Below are 26706 nucleotides of genomic sequence, written 5' to 3'. Positions count from 1 at the left end.
ATGGAATACAATCCTATTGGGAGGAGTAGTGAGGGAAAGACGAAGAAGAGATGGTGAGGCCAGAACGGGGTTGGCAGAAGAGGAGGGTGGAAGAAGATTAATCCTTCATTAATGTGAATGACCTTCCACTTAACATTCACCAAGCATAATTGGTGCTTTCTGCAGACGGTACTACCATTATAAAAAAATCCATTAGAGAGAAGACAACAGCGGAAACTGTTAACGACGACATTCAGAGAATTTAATATTTAGTGGTTCTCTGAAAATGGGCTCAGGCTCAGTTTTGAAAAAAATACACTAATTTCAGTTCTGTACAACAAATAGTCAAACCAACAATTTGTATAATTTATGAGCAGGACTCAGTAAAAAGGTTAGAATTTTTCATATTTTTCGGGAAAATTTTGATGGAAAATTCAACTGGAAGAAACACGTTACTAAGTTCTTCAAGGTTTAGCTACTTTTCCTACTCGTACAACTGCTTGTATTGCGAAAGAATGATTGAACTTCCTAATATACTTTGAATATTTCCACTCTGTAATGTGTTAGGGAATACTTTTCTGGGGTAATTCATCACTTATAAAGAAACTATTGGTTGCACAAAAGCGGGCAGTAAGAATAATATTTGTTCAACCGCAGCCATCCTGTTGCTAGTTCTTTAAGAATTTGGACATTTTAACTGCACCTTCACAACAAATTTGTTGGTGAATTCGTTATAAATAATCTACACAATTTGAGAAAATTAGCAGTGTCTATATCTCCAATACAAAAAGAAATTTATTAATCATCACTAAAGCTGTCAGTTGTTCAGAAAGGAGTTCGATGTGTGTCAGCAAAAATTTTTGATCATTCGCTCAGCGACGAGATATCTGCTAGTGGTAAAGCAAGTTTCAAATCGAAGCTAAAATCGTTTGCTATGGACAAAATCTATTCCATAGCCTATGAAAAACTAGTTTTTAAATTTAGTTCTACGCGGGAGACTGAAAAATGTTCTCATTAACGTTAAATTTAGACCAGTGTCTCATTTAGAAATTTGTAAATATCCATCTTGGGTCATCCACTGAAACTAGTAATGTATACGTATCCTATAAACTGACTCGTTCCACGTCATAATAATAATAATAACAATAATAATTAACATACTCCGAGTATTCTACATTTGGCGCCGCTTCTCGTTTCTCGCATTCCATTTCCTCCGATCCTGCCAGACTCCACCTTATAGTCCTCTGGCATCCGTCGGACCCGAACCTCTTGACTGCAGCTCTTCGTAGATTGTCTACGGTTTCTTCTTTCCCCTGGGGTTCACTGCCACGCGTTCTTTTGCCCTCGGCTGTCTTCATTCCTTTCTAAGATGTCCATATCATTTTAGACGTTTAGTCTCTATGGTGTCCATTATTGTTTTATCAACACCCATAGACTCTCCGACGTTTACAGGTACACTGTCTAGCTTGCAGCTGCCATAACTTTGCCTCCAAAAGTCTATCTCTAGAGCAAGTAACTTTTGTCTCTGACGTTTGTTCAATCCCCATGTTTCTGCTCCGTACGTAGCGATGTTTTCAGCATCTGAACGTTTCTTCATCAGGTTGGCCCTTTTTATTACTTTTTTATTCCAAAGGACTGACTTCAGGTGTCGTAAAGCCCTCTTACCCCGCCTTACTTTATTATTTAAGCCACCTTAACATTTTCCATTTGATGATTCCATGACCCTCAAATATTTATAAGACTTACTTGGTCTCACTGGCTCCAACCTCCAGATCCCCTGTGGCATTGTCGCCGACTTAACGATCTTCGGTTTCTTTTTTTTTTTTTTTTTTTTTTTTTTTTTTTTTTTGCAAGCTAAGTGTGAGACCTTATTTTTCATATTCCTCTGTTGTGCGTAATTATCATACAAGTGGCTCAGATGCTGTATGGAACGTGTAACTAATTTCACACATTCTTACAAAAAACTTACAAAGGCATGATGTACTCCATAGTCTGGAAAGAATTTTGGATAGCTAAATAAATACTGGATTGCGAACGAATCGGGCAGTGACGTAGACAACAATAGCTGTTGCAGTTCATTGGCACATTCACTAAATAGAATGTGGTCGCTCATGAAAGGAGAGCGGTCTTACATACCCATAACTTCGTATGTTGCAGAACACACTTCCGTGAAATTAGTAAGAAAGTCTTAGAACCTTCTAGAAAACATGAAAATAAACAAAAAATGTTATAAATTTTCAATCTGCTGGTTCCTTGAAACGTCGTATTTTCATAGCACGTAGATTAAAAAGCAAAAGCATCAAATCCGAAAGATTTTATCTGCCATTTTGTCGCTTCATGTTTGTTACAACAAATCGTTACAAAAGCTATACGTTTTCGAGAGATCTATAATGGATCGCTGTTTTGAAGCAACATATAATCATAGCTCACTTCAGTAATAATACAAGAACTACCAAACATGGGCCTGAACTGCAAACGATGTAATCCAGTATGGCGTTTCCTATGTTTTGCTTGTGACGTACTGAGCGATTTTGCGTCTCATTGTCCGCAGCTCGTGGTCGTGCGGTAGTGTTCTCGCTTCCCGCGCCCGGGTTCGATTCCCGACGGGGTCAGGGATTTTCTCTGCCTCGTGATGACTGAGTGTTGTGTGATGTCCTTAGGTTAGTTAGGTTTAAGTAGTTCTAAGTTCTAGGGGACTGATGACCATAGATGTGCTCAGAGCCTTTTTTTTTTTTTTTTTTTTTTTTTTTTTTTTTTTTTTTTTTTTTTTTTTTTTTTTGCGTCTCATTGGCCATTTTCCTCTCCACGTTAGCTTGCACGTTCCTATGTGAGGACGGCGTAACGGGCCGACTTCGTGAAGACTGCATAGTGTTGTGAAGCACAGAAGGTGGCAGTGATAATTGTCTGATTACGTGGCCACTGTAGACGAGCCCCCAGTTCATGACGATGCTTGCCGTCTGGTGGGTGCCGTAATGCTGACCTACTAGTGACTGGAAGTGGTACGAAGTCTACACTGTCTACTCGACAAATTAAGCCAAGCGCTAATGACTCTTAGCACTGAAATAACTTCGGTCGTTTCTATTATAAGTGGGTGAACTAAACATCTGCCGCGTGTGCGGAAATTTAGGGAGGCCAAACGTATAAAGTTTCTACAACTTGTGTTTTCCGTTTGTTTGCATTGTTTATTTTTTTTTCTTCGGATCTGCGAAATGCAAAAGAATTACTCTCGAGGCTTGGTAAGCAATTTGATCTCCCTTGCCAAAGTTTCGACAAAACATAAAAAAAGTCACGTTTTTGTTAAACGTATTACAAGCTTATTAATTTTTTTTTGGGTGTGTCTCATTCCCAACCGCTAATCAAATTACAGGAAATGTGCATCTGATGAGATAAATAGATCATCAGTTACAGGTAGTAGCCGGTGTCAATGAACTGTGTGCATCGGCTTGTCGTACCCAAATTTAATTCCAGATCCACGTGAAAAAGGTGATTGATTATTTTCCCCAGCCTGAAAAATCTGTCGAAAGTTATATGGTTTATTCCATCATAAAAAATAAATAAAATGAACAAACACTTGGAAAACTTCTAATTGATTTTCGGTCAAATTTTGAGTGGGAGTTCTCCGCCCAAACTGTTACTGATGACGTCAACATAGAAATAAAAATTAACTTGACTGCGACAATTCATTTTCAAGCGGTAGCCTAGAGCCAGTATTATTGGAATTGTTTCTTAAGCTTCCGTAATTCGGCAGTTTGTTAATACTAAGTTGTTCTGTTATTCTTTTTCGTAATTAAATTTCAGGAAGGGGATATGTTTCAAATACAGTACATCACTAGCTTATGCTATTAAATTACCTGCAGTTAATATTCGGTATAATATCTGAAGCTCAGCCAGTTGTGGGGTGTTGATCAACTACGTGATACGCACGATTTGCCGCTGTTTACGCTGTAAACTGAGCAAAACTCGAAGGCTGTTAATTGTATCTGGCTTGGGGTGACAAAGTGTTTGACAAAAAAAATTTTCACAGGACAGCTTTGATAGTGACAAGCAATCAGAGGAAGTACTTAGTATAGTGTTCAAAAAATGGTTCAAATGGCTCTGAGCACTATGGGACTTAACTTCTTAAGTCATCAGTTCCCTAGAACTTAGAACTACTTAAACCTAACTAACCTAAGGACACCACACACACCCATGCCCGAGGCAGGATTCGAACCTGCGATCGTAGCGGTCGCGCGGTTCGAAACTGTAGCGCCTAGAACCCCTCGGTCAGCCCGGCCGGCTAGTACAGTGTACTGTCTGTTCACCCACACTACATCTCTCTCTGCTACTTCAGGAGTACTCAAGGAAAGTGGCGAGACTTCTAAGACCCCGTAAATCGATCTCGATGCTGCATATTAGCTGGGAGCGTGTGAAAGTATTTAGAACGCAGTTGCAAAGTTGTTGCTGCCACACTCGTAACACGCGTGCGTGGCTAACATCGAACCGGAATCCTCCCTCTCCGTTTTATTTCAACGTCTAACTGTCTAACACTTCTACATCCGGATTCAAATGTGATAGTGACGTCATGGGAACGTTCTTTGCATGGTTACATGTCGCTGTCCGAGGTAGTAACGTTTTTAATGTCGTTGTAGGATACACGGTATATACAGGCATCTTTTAATTAGAATTCATTGCAGAACAGTGCAAACATGTTACAATGTATTTTACAACTGAGTAAAATGTATGTTTATATCCGCAAACTAGAGACCAGATCCCTCTTGCTATCTTATTTAATAATTTTGAGGTACATCCGACATTAATCGTCAGCATGTCATTTTCTTTCTTTAAGAGCTTGTACTTTTTACTGCAACAACTCCTTTTACTTTTCAGAGGTTGTACCATTAGCTAGATCCTACAGTGCATTTTGTTTTACATTGGTTCTGGGTATTACACCAAATATACGAGCACCTTTCCCATTTCAGTGAAGATTGTTCCTGTGGTTCGTGCACCTTGTTATTGAGCTACATTTATGAGAAAGTTATATCTAATTAGCACTCAACTGTGTTAAGAATAAGCTTTAGAAGAGCAGTTTGAAGCGTTCCATTCAGTTGCCTGTTTATTTGTTCAATATATTATGGATTTCAGGGGTGTGTAAGGCAACTCTTAGACATCCATACGTCTGTTATCAAACAGTAAGAGCTAGTGCAGTCTTTAGTATACAGGAACACACAATTTGGCGGAGCATGTTCCAGATCCCAGTCCGATGATCACGACTCATTTCGCGGTGTGTAAGGTGCCTAAGTTCATTTTCGACGTCAGAACAGCGCAAGTGGAGAATCTTAACAACCAGCTGGAGAAAGCTTCGCCAATAGAAAATAGTAAACTGTTTAGTTCTAGGGAAAGCAAAGCGTTACATATAATGAGAAGGTTTTGATTCTCTTGCTTGTAACTTTTGCTTAGAGAAGTTTCCTTTCGTAAATGTGGGTGTGTAGTGTATTAGTAGACGGCTGAGAGGAGAAAGCTGATGACGTTCTATCTGCCGTCCAATTGCCTTCCAGTTCACTGCTCAGACCTGTGGAGTACCCTCAGTGGCAATGAAAGGCGGCCGCTAAAGCGCAAATTGGTGTGTAACAATTTCAACTTTTCTCACATATCGAAGCGAGGTTGGCGATCCTCACTAGTAAATTTTTACACAAGTGCAGGAGTGTGAGAAGTTACCCAGAACCCGCCAATAATTTTTCTCGCCCAAGGCGGCGTCATTACGTTGAGTGAAATCAGCCGTGCCGTGTCTTACCCGGAGATCTAAATCAGCATTTACATGATTACTCTTCAATTCACAATTAAGTGCCTGGCAGAGGGTTCACTGAACCTCTTCTCTACGGTTCCACTCTTGAAGAGCGCGTTGTAAAAACGAACACTTAAATCTTCCTGTGTGAGCTCTGATTTCTCTTCTTTTATTATGATGATCATTTGTCCCTAAGCAGGTGGGCGCCAGCAAAATATTTTCACACCTAGAGGAGAAATCTGGTGATTGAAATTCCGTGACTAGGTCCTATAACAACGAAAAATGGCTTTGTTTTAACGACTGCCATCCCAATTCGTGTATCATGACCGTGGCACTCCCTTCCATATTTCGCGATAATACAAAGCGAGCTGCCCCTCTTTGAACTTTTTCGATGTCCTCCGTCGATCCTGTCTGACGCGGATCCCAGACCTCGCAGCAATACTCCAGAAGAGGGCGGATAAGCGTAGTGTAAGCAGTCTCTTTAGCAGACCTGTTACATTTTCTAAGTGTTCAGTCAATAAATCGTAGTCTTTGGTCTGCTTTCCCCACATTACTATTTATGTGACCGTTTCAATTTAAGTTATACGTAATTGCAATTCCCAAATATTTAGATGAGTTTACAGTCGTTAGATTTGTGTGATTTATAGTGAACTGAAATATAACTGATTCTTCTTAGTGTTCGTGTGGATGATTCCAAACTTTTCGTGAATTAGAATTAACTGATACTTTTTGTACCATAGAGATATCTTGTCTAAACCATTTTGCTATTCGGTTTGATCATCTGATGACTTTATATGATAGTGAATGACTGCATCAACAGTAGACAACATAATACAGCTGCTTAGATTGTCTCCTAAAACGTTTATACAGATCAGGGACAGCAGATGGCCTATAACACCACCTTGGTGAACGTCAGATATTACTTCTGTTTTGCTCGATGACTTTCCCTCAGTCATAACGAACTGTGATCTTTTGACAGAAAATCAAATCCAGTCACACAACTGGACGGTACTCCATAGGCGCGCAATTTAATTAGAAGTTGCTTGTGAGGAACGGTGCCGAAAGCCTTCTGGAAATCTAAAAATATGGAATGAATTTGACGTCTTCTGTCGATAGCACTCTTTACTTCTTGAGAATAAACACCTAGTTGTGTTTCACAAGAACGATATTTTCTGAATGCGTGTTGGCTATTTGTCAATAAATCGTTTACTTCCATGTGGTTCATAACGTTCGAACACAGCATATATTCCAAAAGCCTGCTGCAAATCACCGAGCGAGGTGGCGCATTGGTTAGCACACTATACATGAATTCGGGAGGACGATGGTTCAATCCCGCGTCCGGCCATCCTGATTTACGTTTTCCGTGATTTCCCTAAATCGCTTCAGGCAAATGCCGGGATGGTTCCTTTTAAAGGGAACGGACGACATCCTTCCCCATCCTTCCCTAATCCGATGAGACCGATGACGTGGCAGTTTGGTCTCCTTCCTCAAATCAACCAAACCCCTACTGCAAATCGGCGTTAATGAAATGGGTCTGTAATTCAGCGGATTACTCCTATTTCCTTTCTTGGGTATTGGTACGACTTGTGCAACTACGCAGTCCTTGGGTACGGATGTTTCTACTTGCGAACGATTGTATATGATTACTAAGTACGCAGCTACGGTATCAACATACTCCGAAAAGAAACTGGTTGGCATGAAATCCGGGCCGGAAGTGTTGTCTTTCTTAAGTGACTTAAGTTGCTTCGCTACACCGATGATATCTGCTTCTAACTTACTAAAGTTGGCAGTTGTTCTTGATTCGAATTCTAATATATTTACTTCATCTTCTCTTCTGAAGGAATTTCGGAAAACCGTATTTAGCCACTCAACTTTAGTGTCACTGTCCTGAGTAACATCACAATTGCTATCGCACAGTGAAGGTATTGATTGCTTCTTGCCACAGGTGTACTTTACATACGACGAGAATCTCTTTGGGTTTTCTGCCAGATTTCCAGACAAAGTTTCGTTGGAAACTGTTGAAAGCAAATCACATTGAAGTTCGCGCTAGATTTCAAGCGTCTGTAAAGCTTCGCCAGTCTTGCCGATCTTACATTCTTTTAAATTTGGCGTGTTTTTATCGTTGCCTCGTGATCTGACATGTTTTGTGCACCATGGGGGATCAGTACCGTGTCTTATTAATTTATTTGGTGTATATCTTTCAACTGTCGTCGATACTATTTCTCTGAATGTAACCCACATATAGGCTACGCTTGCATAGTCAGTTTCCAAGGAGTGGAAACTGTCTTTTAGGAAGGTGTTGATCGAATTTTTGTTAGATTTTTTAAACCGACGTATTTTGCAAATAGCTTACTTCCGTGGACGCATTCGTAGCGACCACCTCAAGAAACGGATCACTTCACATTACGTCCAATTTTTTTTGCTGCATCCTTTTCCTATTACGTTTGTAATGAGTAATCTTTATGTAAGTGGGATGTTAGGAACATACTTTTTCCATGAAATGAATGAGCTTCTCCTAAATTGCTTATGCTGACTGGTGGTCGTAAGTGGTCCGTCTACGGCAATATCCGGTGCACGTGGCCAGATAATCGCACTAGCGCAGAGAAACCTCATCCGTTCCGTCAGTAGGTGAAGCCTTGCAGGGCTAAGTTTTACATCGTGTCAGTTTTGCAACGGAAATCCTAGCTGACCTACAGGCTGTCTCGGGAGTTCGCTGCACATTGCCGACAGTATTCCTTAACAGTTTTAAACAAGCACCAAAAAATACAGAATACACTACAAAAGTTTACAACTGAGGGACTTAGGATTCCGTAATCACTAAATTGGTTTACTGTATCTGACGAGGACCATCTATTAACAAACACTTGCTGAAATTATAACTATTCCAATGGATTCATTCTTCCGTGCTCTATGGCAGTTTATGTTCGTTTGCACATACGATAGCGTAATTTTAGGTTGTTCACCTTCACTCTTCAGTTTTTGGTAGCCAATATTGAAATTTATCCGTGAGAAAACATTACTATTTGTTTTTGAAATCACGATCAGCAATTATTAAATATACTTTCCGCGGTACTACGAATATACATCCACACATAAACCAACTGTCGTGCAAACAAAATGTATGTGAAGCGTTCCTCGCGGCAAATTTCCTTGCCAGTTTTTCGTCATCTGGTCAAATCAGAGGAATGTAATTTAATAAAAAGCGCAACTGATATGGATCCGAAGAACGGAATATGAATAACTAATTTGTTGTGTGAAGAACTTCACCTTTATGACTAATTTCTCCATACTGGGTTCGGACTGTTATGTAATGCGTAAAAGCGCATTTTGATAACTGCATCTAAGTAGCTCCTCATTTCATGTATCAGTTAAAAACTACCTCCAATTGCGTAACGGTGGTTGCTAGAGAGGAGGCGTCGGCTACAATGCTGGAGGTGGAAGAAATTTGCTCGGCCGGAGGATGAAAGGTGACAGCCTGAGTTTCATGATCACCGCACTACGTGACAACATCCCAGTTACATTCCAAATCTTTCTGCGGTGTCTCACGACGTGTAATGATGTGAGAGGTTTGTAGAGCCAGAATATAGATATTCATCACTAACACTCTGCATGGTCAAGTGAATTGCTGGATATGAATTACAGGAGGACATCCTCTTTCAATTGTAACTCTTGCTTGAAGTCACAACAAACTACGCCGGCTAGCTCGTTGTATCCTCGTGTTGTCCACAGCTCATTACTGGCATTCACTCCATTATCGGTTGTAACATGAATCACTATTATTATCTGCTAAATTCGCATTAGACGAACCATAATTACCCTGTTATTTTAGTCGTCCTCAATCTCGTGAACTCCGCGGCCATAAATGATTGTTGGTGAATACTGCAACCAGTCATAATTACCCTACTGCGACCCGTGTTCATTAAGATGTATACATTAAAACTTTATTTAACCACCTTCTATGAAATTAAAAATCTTCATTCAGCGTAAATGTCTGGCATAACCATCCATTAGTAATACTGACGGGCGTTGCTACCGATTCTGTAATGATCTAACTAATGAACTTCGAAACAATCCTATAAATTTTGGCAAAAATAGTTACAGTAAATACTCAAAAATAATAGTCGTTCAGATATACACATAACAGTTCCTTAGCTGAAAGGCAGCAAAGTGGTATGATTTCCCTCTAGCAAGTCAGTAAAATATACACTCCTGGAAATGGAAAAAAGAACACATTGACACCGGTGTGTCAGATCCACCATACTTGCTCCGGACACTGCGAGAGGGCTGTACAAGCAATGATCACACGCACGGCACAGCGGACACACCAGGAACCGCGGTGTTGGCCGTCGAATGGCGCTAGCTGCGCAGCATTTGTGCACCGCCGCCGTCAGTGTCAGCCAGTTTGCCATGGCATACGGAGCTCCATCGCAGTCATAGCGTGTAGGCTTTCACGGCCGGCGTCTTCAGTAATTAAAACTTCCGGGCTAAGAGGCCGTGGTCCAATAGTAGAAATACTTCTCCCTGACGTTTCGTTGCCAGCTGCGGGCAACATCATCTGAGTCGTAGACTCACCTCCATCGCAGTCTTAACACTGGTAGCATGCCGCGACAGCGTCGACGTGAACCGTATGTGCAGTTGACGGACTTTGAGCGAGGGCGTATAGTGGGCATGCGGGAGGCTGGGTGGACGTACCGCCGAATTGCTCAACACGTGGGGCGTGAGGTCTCCACAGTACATCGATGTTGTCGCCAGTGGTCGGCGGAAGGTGCACGTGCCCGTCGACCTGGGACCGGACCGCAGCGACGCACGGATGCACGCCAAGACCGTAGGATCCTACGCAGTGCCGTAGGGGACCGCACCGCCACTTCCCAGCAAATTAGGGACACTGTTGCTCCTGGGGTATCGGCGAGGACCATTCGCAACCGTCTCCATGAAGCTGGGCTACGGTCCCGCACACCGTTAGGCCGTCTTCCGCTCACGCCTCAACATCGTGCAGCCCGCCTCCAATGGTGTCGCGACAGGCGTGAATGGAGGGACGAATGGAGACGTGTCGTCTTCAGCGATGAGAGTCGCTTCTGCCTTGGTGCCAATGATGGTCGTATGCGTGTTTGGCGCCGTGCAGGTGAGCGCCACAATCAGGACTGCATACGACCGAGGCACACAGGGCCAACACCCGGCATCATGGTGTGGGGAGCGATCTCCTACACTGGCCGTACACCACTGGTGATCGTCGAAGGGACACTGAATAGTGCACGGTACATCCAAACCGTCATCGAACCCATCGTTCTACCATTCCTAGACCGGCAAGGGAACTTGCTGTTCCAACAGGACAATGCACGTCCGCATGTATCCCGTGCCACCCAACGTGCTCTAGAAGGTTTAAGTCAACTACCCTGGCCAGCAAGATCTCCGGATCTGTCCCCCATTGAGCATGTTTGGGACTGGATGAAGCGTCGTCTCACGCGGTCTGCACGTCCAGCACGAACGCTGGTCCAACTGAGGCGCCAGGTGGAAATGGCATGGCAAGCCGTTCCACAGGACTACATCCAGCATCTCTACGATCGTCTCCATGGGAGAATAGCAGCCTGCATTGCTGCGAAAGGTGGATATACACTGTACTAGTGCCGACATTGTGCATGCTCTGTTGCCTGTGTCTATGTGCCTGTGGTTCTGTCAGTGTGATCATGTGATGTATCTGACCCCAGGAATGTGTCAATAAAGTTTCCCCTTCCTGGGACAATGAATTCACGGTGTTGTTATTTCAATTTCCAGGAGTGTATATTGCCCTAACCTTTTGTATAACGAAGTGGCTATCTGGGTATGATCACAACTGCAAATGTTCGGAATACAGCCCTTGGATAGTTCTAGGAATTTTTTCCTGTAGCTTATTGCTCCTTTTACCTCTGGAAATACTCTGCATACGACAGAAAAGCAAAACTGCATGATAATTCGGGCTCCAAGTCGGCCTGTAACTGACAAGATAACAATTCAAAGGTCAGAAGAAGACAAGGTCATGCTACCTCCAGTAGGACAATGCTTGGTGAAGCTCCGTAGTGTTCCAACCAATCTCCAGTTTAAATAATTTAACGTCTTGGCATAATGGAACAAAATGTAATTGTGACAGGGCGTTTTTTCCAGCCTAATATGATAAGTGCCTTATCGCAGGCGTTGTTCTGATGAAACACGGTGTGCGGTAGCGGCGGAGTGCTGCCAATATTTTCGAAAAAATGCAGTTTTAAGTCTCATTTCTGGTCTCTTCAAATCTACTTAAGTATAGCGATGCCTCCTTTCAGTAATCACATCTTCTTGGCCACGTAGCTGAACACTCCTTTTCCACATTTGAGAAGTGAAAATATAAAGAGTCTGAGTTATTACACACAAATCCTAAATTCTGCTAAGTGTCCGAGGAATCATCTGAGCAGAATGAAATGTAACGAGAATTAGGATCAGGGGTAAGTTTGGAAGCAACAATGGACAGTGTGTGTAGCTCCTATATTCGGAGCAGTCATGTGAACATTCCATATATTGGAGACTCTTTTAAGTTGCCTGAACTGTAGCGCATCGTAAGGGTCAGGCGGATGGGAATAATTATTGTGCCTAGTTGAAGCAATACGGCAACATTATACTCAACTGCACGTTTCAGAAGAGGGAGATAATCGGTTTGAGTTGACTATAACATATACATCACGACATTTCTGTTGGTGTTTGACGCAGTCTCATGACAACAATACGTGAGTAAAGGAATGAGATATAAATAAACGGATACTTTTGTACTGTACACTTAAAAAGAACCGGATGAGTCGAGAAACTAGTAGAGGTGGTTTTTTGAGTTCTGCTTGATCATTTGGGTCACTTAATAAACCTGTCTGCAAAACGAGATGAAAGAATTTCACAGTCGTGTTTACTATTCTTTGCAGTGCCTAAGTATGTGGAAAAAAAATTCACGTTTCGCTTCGATAGACCTACCATCATCTTTTCTGGTCGACGTAATGGAATGATATTGGTTTGCTAGCGTCGGAAGGGCATCCGGCCAGTGCCAAATTCTAAAAATATAATTCCGACCCCATGAGGATGCGGGAAGAAGGAGAAGAAGAAGATACGACGACTAGGGTTCATTCTAACAGAAGATTGTAGTTTTTCCGAAATTAGTCGTTGATAAATGACATTATATACTGGCTTCTTGGCGGTCGTGTCACTATCTCTCTCTCTCTCTCTCTCTCTCGCTCTATCTTCTGTTTCCAAAGATGTAGTAACTAATTACAGCGAGTCATTGGATATTTCGCTGAAGTACAGTAAGAAAACCAAAAGATACTGGGACGTGTGCACTTCCCCTTAAATATGTGAATGGGACAGGAAGGCAACTGACCAGCATCGTTCTGAAAATACCTTCACTATTTATTGTGTAGAGGCCTTCGAAGGATAAATGTGCATTCCAATAATTTATGTCTCTTCTGAAAGACGATAGTCAAAGCCTCACCTTCATTAAACTCTGCCCAAAATAAACACTGAATACAACTGCGTGAGAAAGTGCTCCAACGAGTAGATACTTCTCTTTATTTTCTAAAAAAGTCAGTCTCCTGATTTATTTGACGTAGCGTTCCACTTGTAGTGTTATTCATAGATTCGTTCTGCGGAGGACCCCCTCATTCTTGCTTTAGATTACTTGAAAAGCCAGTTTTTGATGATAGTATACTTGTTTTAGAGAGAAATGCCCTCTTTTCTTGTGCTTATCTGCTTCATTTATCCTCCTTGCTTTGTTCATCGTCCGTTATTTTGTTTTAAGGTAGCAGAAATAGTTAACTGCGTCTACTACGGGATCCTCAATTTTGATAAGTTTATCGCCGATATCATTTCCGCTATTCCTCATTACTTTTGTCGTTATTTTACGCGTATTATTTACTCTCAATACACATTCTGTGATTATCAGACTACTCATACCATTCATCGCATTCTGTAATTCTTCCTCTCTTTTTTTTAAATGAGGCTATCAAAGTCATTAGCGAATGTTATCATCGATTTTCATTCACCCTGAATTTGAATCCAGCTCCTCTACCTTTCTCTTATTTCCGTGATTCGTCTTCCATGCACAGATTGAACAATGGAGGAGAAAGACTACATCGCTCTCCTACACCCTTTTTAATCAGGTCACTTTTTTATGTCTCTGCTATTGTTTTCTTTGTTTTTACTTGAATTCTCTTTTATTATACAGGATGGTCATAGTCTCGATCCATTTTTACGAAGTAATGGATACACTTACATAATACGCATGTCTGCGTATTGTCAGTCTACGTACACATTTTCATTGGACTTCGACGTGGCCTCCGTCCATTTAGTAGCATTGCTCCCATCGGTGAAGAGCAAGTCTAAAAACATTCTAGAGCATATCTTGTGAACCAACCAACGCTGTATCCCGGATTCAAACTCTTTGATCCTGGAGATCCCTCACGTTTGTTTTGGACATCTTTCAGCCTCGGTACCGTCAAGGGTGTCAAATGACTTGAACCTCTTCCTACTCATCTATTGGTGAATCATCGATTCAGGTGAACCATCGATTCAGGTACCTCCTTACTCTGTGAGGGGGCATTCCATCCTGTTCGAATACAACCGTGTCAACAGTGCCTTCGCAAAACTAAGGTCCATAAACTGTAGTCTCTGTTGTCTTTTTCGAATCTCAGCCTCAATTCGCTTTTGGTGTGTTCCTTTGCCATGAAATGGTAGTGTGATATGACTCGTTACCTTGTATACATCACTTGTGTTCGCTAACTTTCCACAGGTGTGGAATATGGCCTCATCTATAAACGAAATTTGCCCCGTGAAATGTTCCTTGTGCACAGCTTCTACCAAATCATGCCACGCAGATTGGCGAGCTGTGTAATGTTCGTGGTGTAGTTTGTGCATAGCTCATGCTTAAACATCGAGTTGATGCATTCGGGCTTCATCCGAATGATTTTCCGATTCGCTGAACATTCTGTTATGGTACAGGACATCTCCCAGAGTTCATTAGTAACATTCACCCTAGTTCACCGGAAATTACGGACAAGTAACAAGACGTTTGCATTTGTTTGTGCTGCTTATGAAACCCTTTTTGCACCTCCAGATAGGCGCATGAACAACATCAACGCGTTATGCAATTGTAAGCATTCTTCTTGATTATCGTGAAATAAAAACAGTAGTCCACGTTGACACAGAAACTGATTATAATTATATATTACGTAAATGCATTCATTATTTCGTAGAAACGCATGGAGACTTTACGACCACACTGTGTTGAATACCTATGTAGTATCTTTCCTTCGTTCTGCCGTCTCAGCAAATATCCTGATCATTTTGAATCCGGAAAAATCAGACGTGACTGAAAACGGTCAAGGAGCCTACAATAACATAGGCTGTTTTATGCATATACACTGACCTGACAAAAGTGATGTGATAGCGATACGCACTTATACAGATTGCGATAGTATCGCATGCACAGGGTATGAAAGGGCAGTCATTTCTGCTCAGGTGATTCATGTGAAAAGGTTGTTAACGTGATTATGGCACCACGATCGGAATTAACGCACTAAACGCGGAATGGTAGTTGGAGCTAAACGCATTGGACGTTCCATTTCGGAAATCATTAGGAAATTTAATATTCGGAAATCCACGGTGTCAAGAGTATGCCGAGAATACAAAATTTCAAGCATTACCTCTCAACACGGAGAACGCTGAGGCCGACGGCCTTGACTTGACTACTGAGAACAGCGGCGCTTGCGTAGAGTGGTATTGCGAACAGAGAAGCAACCCTGCGTGAAACAACCATAGAAATGAATGTGGGACGTACGACGAACGTATCTGTTAGGATAGTGGGGCGAAACTTTGCGTTAGTGGGCTATTGCAGCAGACGACAAGCGCGACTGCCTTTGCTAACAGCACGACACCGCCTGCAGCTCCTCTCCTGCTCCCCTGACTACATCGGTTGGACGCTAGATCTACCCTGGTCCTGGTAAGCTGAATCCAGATTTCAGTTGGTAAGAGCTGATGGGAGGGATCGAGTGTGACGCGGACCACAGAAGCCATGGACCCAATTTGTCAACAAGGCCAGCTACAGGTGGCTCCGTAATGGTGTGGACTGTGTTTACATGGAACTGACAGGGTCTTCTGGTCCGACCGAACCGATCATTGACTTCATTTGCAGTTGTTCATGGGCTTCATGTCCCCCAAACAACGATGGAATTTTCGTGAATGATAATGCGTCATGTCACCGGGTCACAATTATTCGCTAATGGCTTGAAGAGCATTCGGCACAATTCGGGCGAATGATTCGACCACCCATCGAATATTTATGGGACGCAATCGAGAGGTCTGTGCGTGCACCGGCAACAGATGGTTCAGATGGCTCTGAGCACTATGGGACTTAACTTCTGAGGTCATCAGTCCCCTAGAACTTAGAATTACTTAAACCTAACTAACCTAAGGACATCACACACATCCATGCCCAAGGCAGGATTCGAACCTGCGGCCGTAGCAGTCACGCGGTTCCAGACTGTAGCGCCCAGAAGCGCTCGGCCACTCCGGCCGGCGCACCGGCAATACTTTCGCAGTTATGGACGACTACAGAGGCAGCATGGATCACTATTTTTTGCAGGGACTTCCAATGACTTGTTGAGTGCACGCCACGCCTCCCATGGCTTTCATCACCATCGCCACACCAATATTGTGGGTGTTGGAATGAACTGAAGTCGTCGAAGTGACATCGAAGTAGAAAGGCTTCCAGCAAGTTCAGAGGCTCATGACATATATTTGTTTTACGTATCGCCTAACGTTATGCACTGTCTGTTCGTAAGAAAATGAGAGTAGTTGTAGTGGCTTATTTCGCCACAGGTACATAGGAGGTGTGGCATCGCTGAGCATCTTAGTGGTTCTTCGGTCACCAGCGGACGACCTGCTTGCGCCGTATACAACAGCTAATTCCCCTCAGAGCAGCGCGTTACCTCGAGCTCGTATCTCAGAACTTAATTCTCCGTGAAATCTTAATCCAGGCTGATGCGTTTCGTAATGCTCGGACCCGTCAACACAGGCGCTGGTAAATACAATCATAATTCAAGCGCGCAGCACCTAAGGTTGTCCAGGATTACTCGCAGGCAAATCCGACGCCTTGATTCCCCATAAAATACTGCGCCACCTTATTGTCTGCCCGGGCCAGGATTTATGGAATGATTTGCTATGCGCCTCTGCGCCCCGGCTGCTACGCTGAGAAGTAGGTGCCCTTTGATTGGCTTAGGTGCGCTGGACGGAAATATGCAGCGACTCGCTCGCTGAGCCAACATCCGCGCCGCTTCTTATCTCGACCCGAAACGAATTACGTCGTGGAAAATTTGGTGCAGCCAGATGCAAACATTTCTTGGCAGCTGGTGTGGGTGGGATTTCTGCGTCACTCCTCATCGCACAGACTCTTTCTGCTTAGCCCTGGATATCACGTGATAGTTCTGGCAAACAGCAAACATTTCACCGGGTAACTCTTATGATGAATGGGTGCCCCAAGATATACCTACAGAACAGAGCGTTCAAGTAAACAACACTCGACAAATAATGTAGTATGTTCACGAAATCTTGCTGAAAGCATGTAATGAAATTTCATTCAGGATTGATAGTTCGTTTCCCCTTAGAAAGAACTCAAAAAAATGGCTCTAAGGACTATGGGACTTAACATCTGAGGTCATCAGTCCCCTAGACTCAGAAATACTTAAACCTAACTAACCTAAGGACATCACACACATCCATGCCCGAGGCAGGATTCGAACCTGCGACCGCAGCAGCAGCGCGGTTCCGGACTGAAACGCCTAGAAAGAACTCATCAATTCTTATTTTCAAATCAACGCTTTAATGGCAGTTCGAAAGGTATGCTAAGGGTGATCATCGTATGGATTTTACCTCTTTTGAACTGTAATTTTGTTTCGAACTGTATGTTTGAAAGAATTCAATGTGTTCATTAGTTACACATACTTTGCAGCGCAATAAGGTCAGAGAGTTGTAATACGCTTCGAGTCCCTAACTGTTCTACAGTACTTCCAAAACAGCCTCACAATAGAATAACGATTAATGGATGTTGCGTGGCACCTGTATCGACCGAGCGAGGTGGCGCAGTGGTTAGATACTGGACTCGCATTCGGGAGGACGACGGTTCAATCCCGCGTCCGGCCATCCTGATTTAGGTTTTCCGTGATTTCCGTAACTCGCTCCAGGCAAATGCCTGGATAGTTCCTTTCAAAGGGCACGGCCGACTTCCTTCCCCGTCCTTCCCTAACCCGATGAGACCGATGACCTCGCTGTCTGGTCTCCTTCCTCAAAACCAACCAACCAACCAACCAACCTGTATCGACTACACGAATGAGCTGGCTCTTTGGAAGAGGTAAAGACACATTTTTCTTGGGTTACAATAGAAGTTTGTTTGCTGATGATGCTGTGGTGTACGGTTAGATGTCGAGCTTGAGCGACTATAGGAAGACACAAGACGACTTGGACAAAATTTCCATTTGGTGTGATGAATGGCAGCTTTCCCTAAATGAGGAAAAATTTAAGTTAATGCCGATAAGTAGGAAGATCAAACTTAAAATTTTAGGATACTGTATTACCTGTGCCCTGCTTGGCATATGTAGCAAAGCGATATGAAATGGTACGAACATGTGAGAACTGTGATAGGGAAGACGAATGGTTGACTTCGGTTTATTCGGAAAATTTTAGGAGAGTGGTTCACCTGTAAAGGAGACCGCATATAGGATGCTAGTGCGTCCTATTCTTGACTACTGCTCGAGTGTTCGGGATCTGTACCAGGTCGGAATAAAGGAAGAAATCGAAGCATTTCAGCGGCGTGCTGCTAGATTTGTTACCGGTAGGTTCGAACAATACGTAAGTGTTACGGAGATGCCTCGGGAACTCAAATGGGAACCTTTGGAGGGAAGGTGCTGTTCTTTTCGAGAAACACATTTAGAAAATTAAGAGAACCGGCATTTGAAGTTGACTGCCGAACGATTCTACTGCTTCCGACATACATTGCACGTAAGGACCACGAAGTTAATGTACAAGAAATCAGGGCTCATACGAAGGCATATAGATTGTCATTTTTCCGTCGCTCTATTTACGAGTGGAACAGGAAAGGACATGCATAGTAATGGTACAGGGCACCCTCCACCATGCACCGTACCGTACATCTTTCTCTAGATGTAGATATGCAGATGTAGAGCGGCTATTTTCAAGTGGTTCTGTAGTAACGCGAAAGATTATTTATTTATTTTCGTTACAGCCATCTATGGACTACTTTTACACAACTTCCCTCACTTTCTAAAGTTCTCTTCTTTCCTCTTTTGCCTGTACTCTTTCATCCGTTGGCTCACTCGTGCACGTTCTTCTGCCGAGGATAATCTGTTCTTCCTCGTTTTCTCCTCGAAGAAATCCTTCACCTCCGCAACCTTTTTCCTAAAGATCTGCCTGTTCACAATTTCTTCTGCCGTGATCCCGCATTTTTCTAGATCCCAGTGCACTTCTTTCACCCAGGGAACTTGTGGCTTCCTGTTCTCCTGGAAGAGAAGAATCTTGTTGGCGAGCCTCTCTGATTCCATTCTTGATTTGATCTTAGGCGGAACGTAAATTCGTTAGATATTTTTCTGGGCCCAAGAATCTCTCTATGGAATTTACGTTCTTTCTTTTCCAAGTCTGAAAGTCCCCTCCTGGCTATTGTCTCAGATGCATATAGACATTCAGGTTTGACGACTGTGCTGTAGTGTTGGAATTTGGCTTGGTACGAGAGTGATTTAGATTGACATTTGTTCTGACACAATATGACTGCTATTTCCATTTTTCTTGTCCGTTCTTCAATTGCTGCCTTTTCATTGTTGTTTGGAGTCAAAATCTCTACTAGGTACTTGAACTTCTGAACTCCTTTGATGTCGCCATACTTGGTCCTCATTATACAGACTCGATCAGTGGCATTTATGTTTATATACTGTGTCTTATCAATTAATTTGAAATTTATATGAAGCGCTTTAGCGCATCTCTCGGTAAAAACGGATCAGTAGCTGTCTCAAATGTTTGACAGCGGTAGTAATCATGGCTCTATACAGAAACCATGTAAAATATACATGCGTAACGCTAAGAATTTAACAGACTACTGAAACACTTAAGTCGAAACAGGGTTCTAGAGTAGAAGACATATCGTCAGTATTTCTGGTATCCTTGGCAGAACTAGCCATGACGAAACCGTTACACATGGTTAGTAAGATCTTTGAGACAGGCGAAATAATCTCAGACTTCAAGAAAAATGTAGTGATACCAATTGCGAGGAAAACAGGTGTAAATATTACGGAACTATCATAATAATAAGACAAAGCTGCAAAATACTAACAAGAATTATTTACAAAAGAATGGAAAAATGGTAGAAATGTAGGAACACGTGATGTTATGCTGACCCTACGTATTCTCTTAGAAGAGAAGTTAAGGAACGGCAAGTCCACGTTTATGGCAATTGTAGACTTAGAGAAAGCTTTTGACAGTGTTGACTGAAAAATACTGTTTGAAATTCTGAAGTTATCATGGTTAGAATATGGGAAGCGAAAACCTATTTACATTTTGTACAGAAACCAGTCGAGGGGCATTGAAGGGACGAATGGTTGAGATGGGGCTGAGACAGGGTTCTAGCTTGTCCTCAGTGTTATTCAATTTGCAGATTGAGAAGGCATTAAGGAATCCAATTTGGAGTAGGAAGTCCAGGAAATAAGAACTTTGTGGTTTGCCGATGGCATTATAATTCTGTCAGATACAGCAAAGGACTTGAAAGAGCGTTTGAACGGATTGGACAGTGTCTTGAAGGGAAGATATAAGAAGAACATCAACAAAAGCAAAACAAGGGTAATGGAATGCACTCGAATTAAATAAAACGATGATGAGGTAATTAGATTAGAAAACGAGGCGCTAAAAGTAGTTGAGCTATGCTATTTGACCAGCAAAATAACTAATGAAGGTATAAAATGTGAACTGGCAACGGCAAGAAAAGCTTTTCTGAAGAAGCGAAATTTGTTAACACCGAATACAGATTTAAATATTAGGAAGTCTTTTCTGAAGGTATTTGTCTGGAATGTAGACTTCTGTCGAAATGAAACATGGACGGTAAGTAGTTCAGACAAGTAGAGAACCAGCGAAAAAACTCTATCAGAGCACAAAATATACGATTATATTCCTATTTATTTAAAAGACAGACTGAAAAGTGGAGTACCACCTGCCTCGTTCTACGTCCCTCAGCAGCTTTAAAACGTTTCCCAAAAATTTTGGCAGCAATTCGTTCCTACTATTCTCGATCACCTTCATCTTTGCTTTGTTTCACCTCTTACACTCCTGATTAACCTTATAGTCTTAATTACTGTTCTGGTATGCTTCAATTACCCGAAATGAAATGGATCCCTATTACAATATTTTTCCTTTGATCATAAGTTAGTGCTTGCGGTTACTTCAGCTCTGTTTGTAGAGTCCAACGATATCACAGAAAAACTTGGACAATGAGACGCAAGAAGCACTCCTAATTTACGTGGCGTGCTACTACTACTACTGCTATTATTATTATTATTATTATTTATTTATTTATTTATTTATTTGTTGATATTAAACACAGGTCGTATTAGATCTAATATTAACAAATTTTTAACTGAGTGCACATTAATTCTGCTCAACAAAATAAGGATACTCTGCAGGTGTTTTACGTTCGTTTCTAATGCTAATATATTAGTGTGTTAGTACATTATAACGAAGTTGGAAATATACATAAACTAAGCATATGTTGATATAAATACATTGTCTGTCCTCAGTTACATATCTCCGACATCAGAATTTTTTTAGCGTTTATTTTCCAGTCTATGTATTTTCGATCATGCCTCCCGCATGCAAGGGCTGTGAAAAGGGATTCAGAGGTTATTACACCTATCCCTCAGTTTCAATCTCTAACCAGATGACATGGATTCAGCCTTTAACCATTGTAGCCAGAATATGGTTCCATTGGACAGTGAGACGATAAGTGCATTTGGCCCAAAGCCAGAAATCTCCAGCCACATCTTCTCCGCTCACAGCGCTCCGTTCCATTGCCAGTCCGCTTCAAATCACCTCCCCGCGTAGACATAGTCTCCATCTTCTTAGATTTTGCAGACAGAATCCCCAGAATTAACCTCCGGAAGATCTCCACGATTATCACGGGTCGGTTCCTAGGAGCCTCACAGAGATCACGTTTGGCTTTTAAAGTTGCACGTTTAAAATATCTGCGTAGTAAAAGTCTGTGTCGCGCCCTTGCAGTGGCAAGAATACGAAATTTCTGCCGCCCTCGCACATCGTTGTCCTCAGTGCATCAATTGCACGCCTTCTGATGATGAATGTCTGCAGTTCCATTCGAGAGTGAATATCTGTGAATCGGCACAAAGCATCACATCCCTCTCGGGATCGCAGCATTTCCTACAACGACATTGCTCGGAAAACACACCTGTAACGCTCAGGATCATGAACTGCACTCCTACAATGAACAGTGACGTGAAACTTCCTGGCAGATTAAAACTGTGTGCCCGACCGAGACTCGAACTCGGGACCTTTGCCTTTCGCGGGCAAGTGCTCTACCAACTGAGCTACCGAAGCACGACTCACGCCCGGTACTCACAGTGACGTGTAACCGGACTCCAGGGTCAGCCCACACACGTTTGTGATCTTATTTACACTTAAACGAACACCATCTGATCAAAACTATGCGGACACCAGCACAAGTTGGGATCAGGGATGGATGGGGAAAGAAATCGGCCGTGCCTTTTCAAAGGGACCATATCGGCGTTTGCCGGAAGCGATTTAGGGAAGTCAGGACACCTATTAGTGGACATTAATATGGAGCGTGTTCACCCTTCGCATTTATGACGGCTTGAATTCTGCTGGGGGCACTTTCAGTGAGGTATCTTAATGTCTGTGGAGGAATGGCAGCCCAGTATCCTCAGCAACCGAAACCAGAGAAGGTAGTGGTGTTGGATTTTGGGGTCAGCTGAGAAGTCAGTGGTCTAGCTCATTCAAGGATGGTCCATTAGGTTCATGTTGTTGCTCTGGGAAGGCCAGTCCATTTCATGGATGTTACTGACCAAAGACAGTAGCCTGACAGATGTTGCTTTAAGATACAGTACATTATCACGACGACAGGATCATGGCCACCGAACTGTTCCTGTACTTCATGCAGTACATAATGCTGTAAAATGTGTTCACAACATTCCACATTTAGGCCGGCCGATGTGGCCGAGTGCTTCTAGGCGCTACAGTCTGGAACCGCGCTGCCGCTACGGTCGCAGGTTCGAATCCTGCCTCGGGCATGGATGTGTGTGATGTCCTTAGGTTAGTTAGGTTTAAGTAGTTCTAAGTTCTAGGGGACTGATGACCAAAGAAGTTAAGTCCCATAGTGCTCAGAGCCATTTGAACCATTCCACATTTAGCGTTTTGTTGAGAGCAACAAGGTTTTGTTTTGAACGGCCAGTGTCGGTTGGTCGCAGTCAGTGTGCTCCCTGCCGCCGTTGGATAAGCAGCTGCAGCAGCAAGTCGTATACTCCTAGCTCACTCATTTGTTACATAGTTTAATTCTTAATTTCTTTGCGTGTTTTTGGTACTTGCATTGTTTAATTCATAAATTTCGGGCGTATTATAGTATTTGAGAGTGTAGCATCGTGTTTTAGTACCTGAATAGTGTAATTTCGCTTAGTCTCCTTCCGCCGCCGAGCAGTGTCAGCAGTGCGCAAGTAGCAGCATTACTGCATTTACTAGGCACTCTTGTATTTTAATAATCGTTTAAATTTTGTCGATTTGTTTGCGCTCTCTGTAGATTAGTTCAGACGTTCTTTGCAAAACAGTTTTTAGCATGGATAGGGACTGCAACTGCTGTGTTCGGATGCAGGCTGAGTTGGCATCCCTTCGCTCCCAGCTTCAGGCAGTGTTGGCTTCGGTCACACAGCTTGAGGCTGTTGCCAATGGGCATCACTGTGGGGGTCCGGATGGGGGTTTGTCGGGGACGGCCAGCTCGTCCCACGCATCCCCTGATCGGACTAAGACTGTGGTTGCCCGGGATACTGCCCGCATTGAGGCTGATCCCTCACCTGTGGTAGAGTGGGAGGTCGTTTCAAGGTGTGGCAGGGGGCGAAAGACATTCCGGAGGGCTGAACGGAAAGCCTCTCCAGTTTGTCTGACGAACCGGTTTCAGGCTCTGTCTCAGGCTGATACTGATCTTCGGCCTGACATGGCTGCTTGTCCTGTTCCAGAGGTTGCCCCTCAGTCTGCAAGATCCGGGCAGTCGCAGAGGGTGGGCTTACTGGTAGTTGGGAGCTCCAACGTCAGGCGCGTAATGGGGCCCCTTAGGGAAATGGCAGCAAGAGAGGGGAAGAAAACCAATGTGCAATCCGTGTGCATACCGGGGAGAGTCATTCCAGATGTGGAAAGGGTCCTTCCGGATGCCATGAAGGGTACAGGGTGCACCCATCTGCAGGTGGTCGCTCATGTCGGCACCAATGATGTGTGTCGCTATGGATCGGAGGAAATCCTCTCTGGCTTCCGGCGGCTATCTGATTTGGTGAAGACTGCCAGTCTCGCTAGCGGGATGAAAGCAGAGCTCACCATCTGCAGCATCGTCGACAGGACTGACTGCGGACCTTTGGTACAGAGCCGAGTGGAGGGTCTGAATCAGAGGCTGAGACGGTTCTGCGACCGTGTGGGCTGCAGATTCCTCGACTTGCGCCATAGGGTGGTGGGGTTTCGGGTTCCGCTGGATAGGTCAGGAGTCCACTACACGCAACAAGCGGCTACACGGGTAGCAGGGGTTGTGTGGCGTGGGCTGGGCGGTTTTTTAGGTTAGATGGCCTTGGGCAAGTACAGAAAGGGCAACAGCCTCAACGGGTGCGGTGCAAAGTCAGGACATGCGGGGACCAAGCAGCAATCGGTATTGTAATTGTCAACTGTCGAAGCTGCGTTGGTAAAGTACCGGAACTTCAAGCGCTGATAGAAAGCACCGAAGCTGAAATCGTTATAGGTACAGAAAGCTGGCTTAAGCCAGAGATAAATTCTGCCGAAATTTTTACAAAGGTACAGACGGTGTTTAGAAAGGATAGATTGCATGCAACCGGTGGTGGAGTGTTCATCGCTGTTAGTAGTAGTTTATCCTGTAGTGAAGTAGAAGTGGATAGTTCCTGTGAATTATTATGGGTGGAGGTTACACTAAACAACCGAACTAGGTTAATAATTGGCTCCTTTTACCGACCTCCCGACTCAGCAGCATTAGTGGCAGAACAACTGAGAGAAAATTTGGAATACATTGCACATAAATTTTCTCAGCATGTTATAGTCTTAGGTGGAGATTTCAATTTACCAGATATAGACTGGGACACTCAGATGTTTAGGACGGGTGGTAGGGACAGAGCATCGAGTGACATTATACTGAGTGCACTATCCGAAAATTACCTCGAGCAATTAAACAGAGAACCGACTCGTGGAGATAACATATTGGACCTACTGATAACAAACAGACCCGAACTTTTCGACTCTGTAAGTGTAGAACAGGGAATCAGTGATCATAAGGCCGTTGCAGCATCCCTGAATATGGAAGTTAATAGGAATATAAAAAAAGGGAGGAAGGTTTATCTGTTTAGCAAGAGTAATAGAAGGCAGATTTCAGACTACCTAACAGATCAAAACGAAAATTTCTGTTCCGACACTGACAATGTTGAGTGTTTATGGAAAAAGTTCAAGGCAATCGTAAAATGCGTTTTAGACAGGTACGTGCCGAGTAAAACTGTGAGGGACGGGAAAAACCCACCGTGGTACAACAACAAAGTTAGGAAACTACTGCGAAAGCAAAGAGAGCTCCACTCCAAGTTTAAACGCAGCCAAAACCTCTCAGACAAACAGAAGCTAAACGATGTCAAAGTTAGCGTAAGGAGGGCTATGCGTGAAGCGTTCATTGAATTCGAAAGTAAAATTCTATGTACCGACTTGACAGAAAATCCTAGGAAGTTCTGGTCTTATGTTAAATCAGTAAGTGGCTCGAAACAGCATATCCAGACACTACGGGATGATGATGGCATTGAAACAGAGGATGACACGCGTAAAGCTGAAATACTAAACACCTTTTTCCAAAGCTGTTTCACAGAGGAAGACCGCACTGCAGTTCCTTCTCTAAATCCTCGCACAAACGAAAAAATGGCTGACATCGAAATAAGTGTCCAAGGAATAGAAAAGCAATTGGAATCACTCAACAGAGGAAAATCCACTGGACCTGACGGGATACCTATTCGATTCTACACAGAGTACGCGAAAGAACTTGCCCCCCTTCTAACAGCCGTGTACCGCAAGTCTCTAGAGGAACGGAGGGTTCCAAATGATTGGAAAAGAGCACAGATAGTCCCAGTCTTCAAGAAGGGTCGTCGAGCAGATGCGCAAAACTATAGACCTATATCTCTTACGTCGATCTCTTGTAGAATTTTAGAACATGTTTTTTGCTCGCGTATCATGTCATTTCTGGAAACCCAGAATCTACTATGTAGGAATCAACATGGATTCCGGAAACAGCGATCGTGTGAGACCCAACTCGCCTTATTTATTCATGAGACCCAGAAAATATTAGATACAGGCTCCCAGGTAGATGCTATTTTTCTTGACTTCCGGAAGGCGTTCGATACAGTTCCGCACTGTCGCCTGATAAACAAAGTAAGAGCCTACGGAATATCAGACCAGCTGTGTGGCTGGATTGAAGAGTTTTTAGCAAACAGAACACAGCATGTTGTTATCAACGGAGAGACGTCTACAGACATTAAAGTAACCTCTGGCGTGCCACAGGGGAGTGTTATGGGACCATTGCTTTTCACAATATATATATAAATGACTTAGTAGATAGTGTCGGAAGTTCCATGCGGCTTTTCGCGGATGATGCTGTAGTTTACAGAGAAGTT

At 43.2% G+C, this 26706-nt stretch overlaps 1 protein-coding gene across 1 annotated transcript in view; it reads left to right on the top strand.

Annotated features, from left to right (window-relative positions):
- Positions 1-26706, top strand: part of LOC126455687 (uncharacterized) — a 647280-nt gene that overhangs the window by 591734 nt on the left and 28840 nt on the right. The gene's annotated exons all lie outside the window — the stretch shown is intronic.

This window comes from Schistocerca serialis, chromosome 1 (assembly GCF_023864345.2).
Source record: "Schistocerca serialis cubense isolate TAMUIC-IGC-003099 chromosome 1, iqSchSeri2.2, whole genome shotgun sequence".
Lineage (NCBI taxonomy): Eukaryota > Metazoa > Arthropoda > Insecta > Orthoptera > Acrididae > Schistocerca > Schistocerca serialis.
The sequence above is the reverse complement of the archived record's forward strand: the minus strand, read 5'-3'. Positions and strand labels throughout refer to the sequence as shown.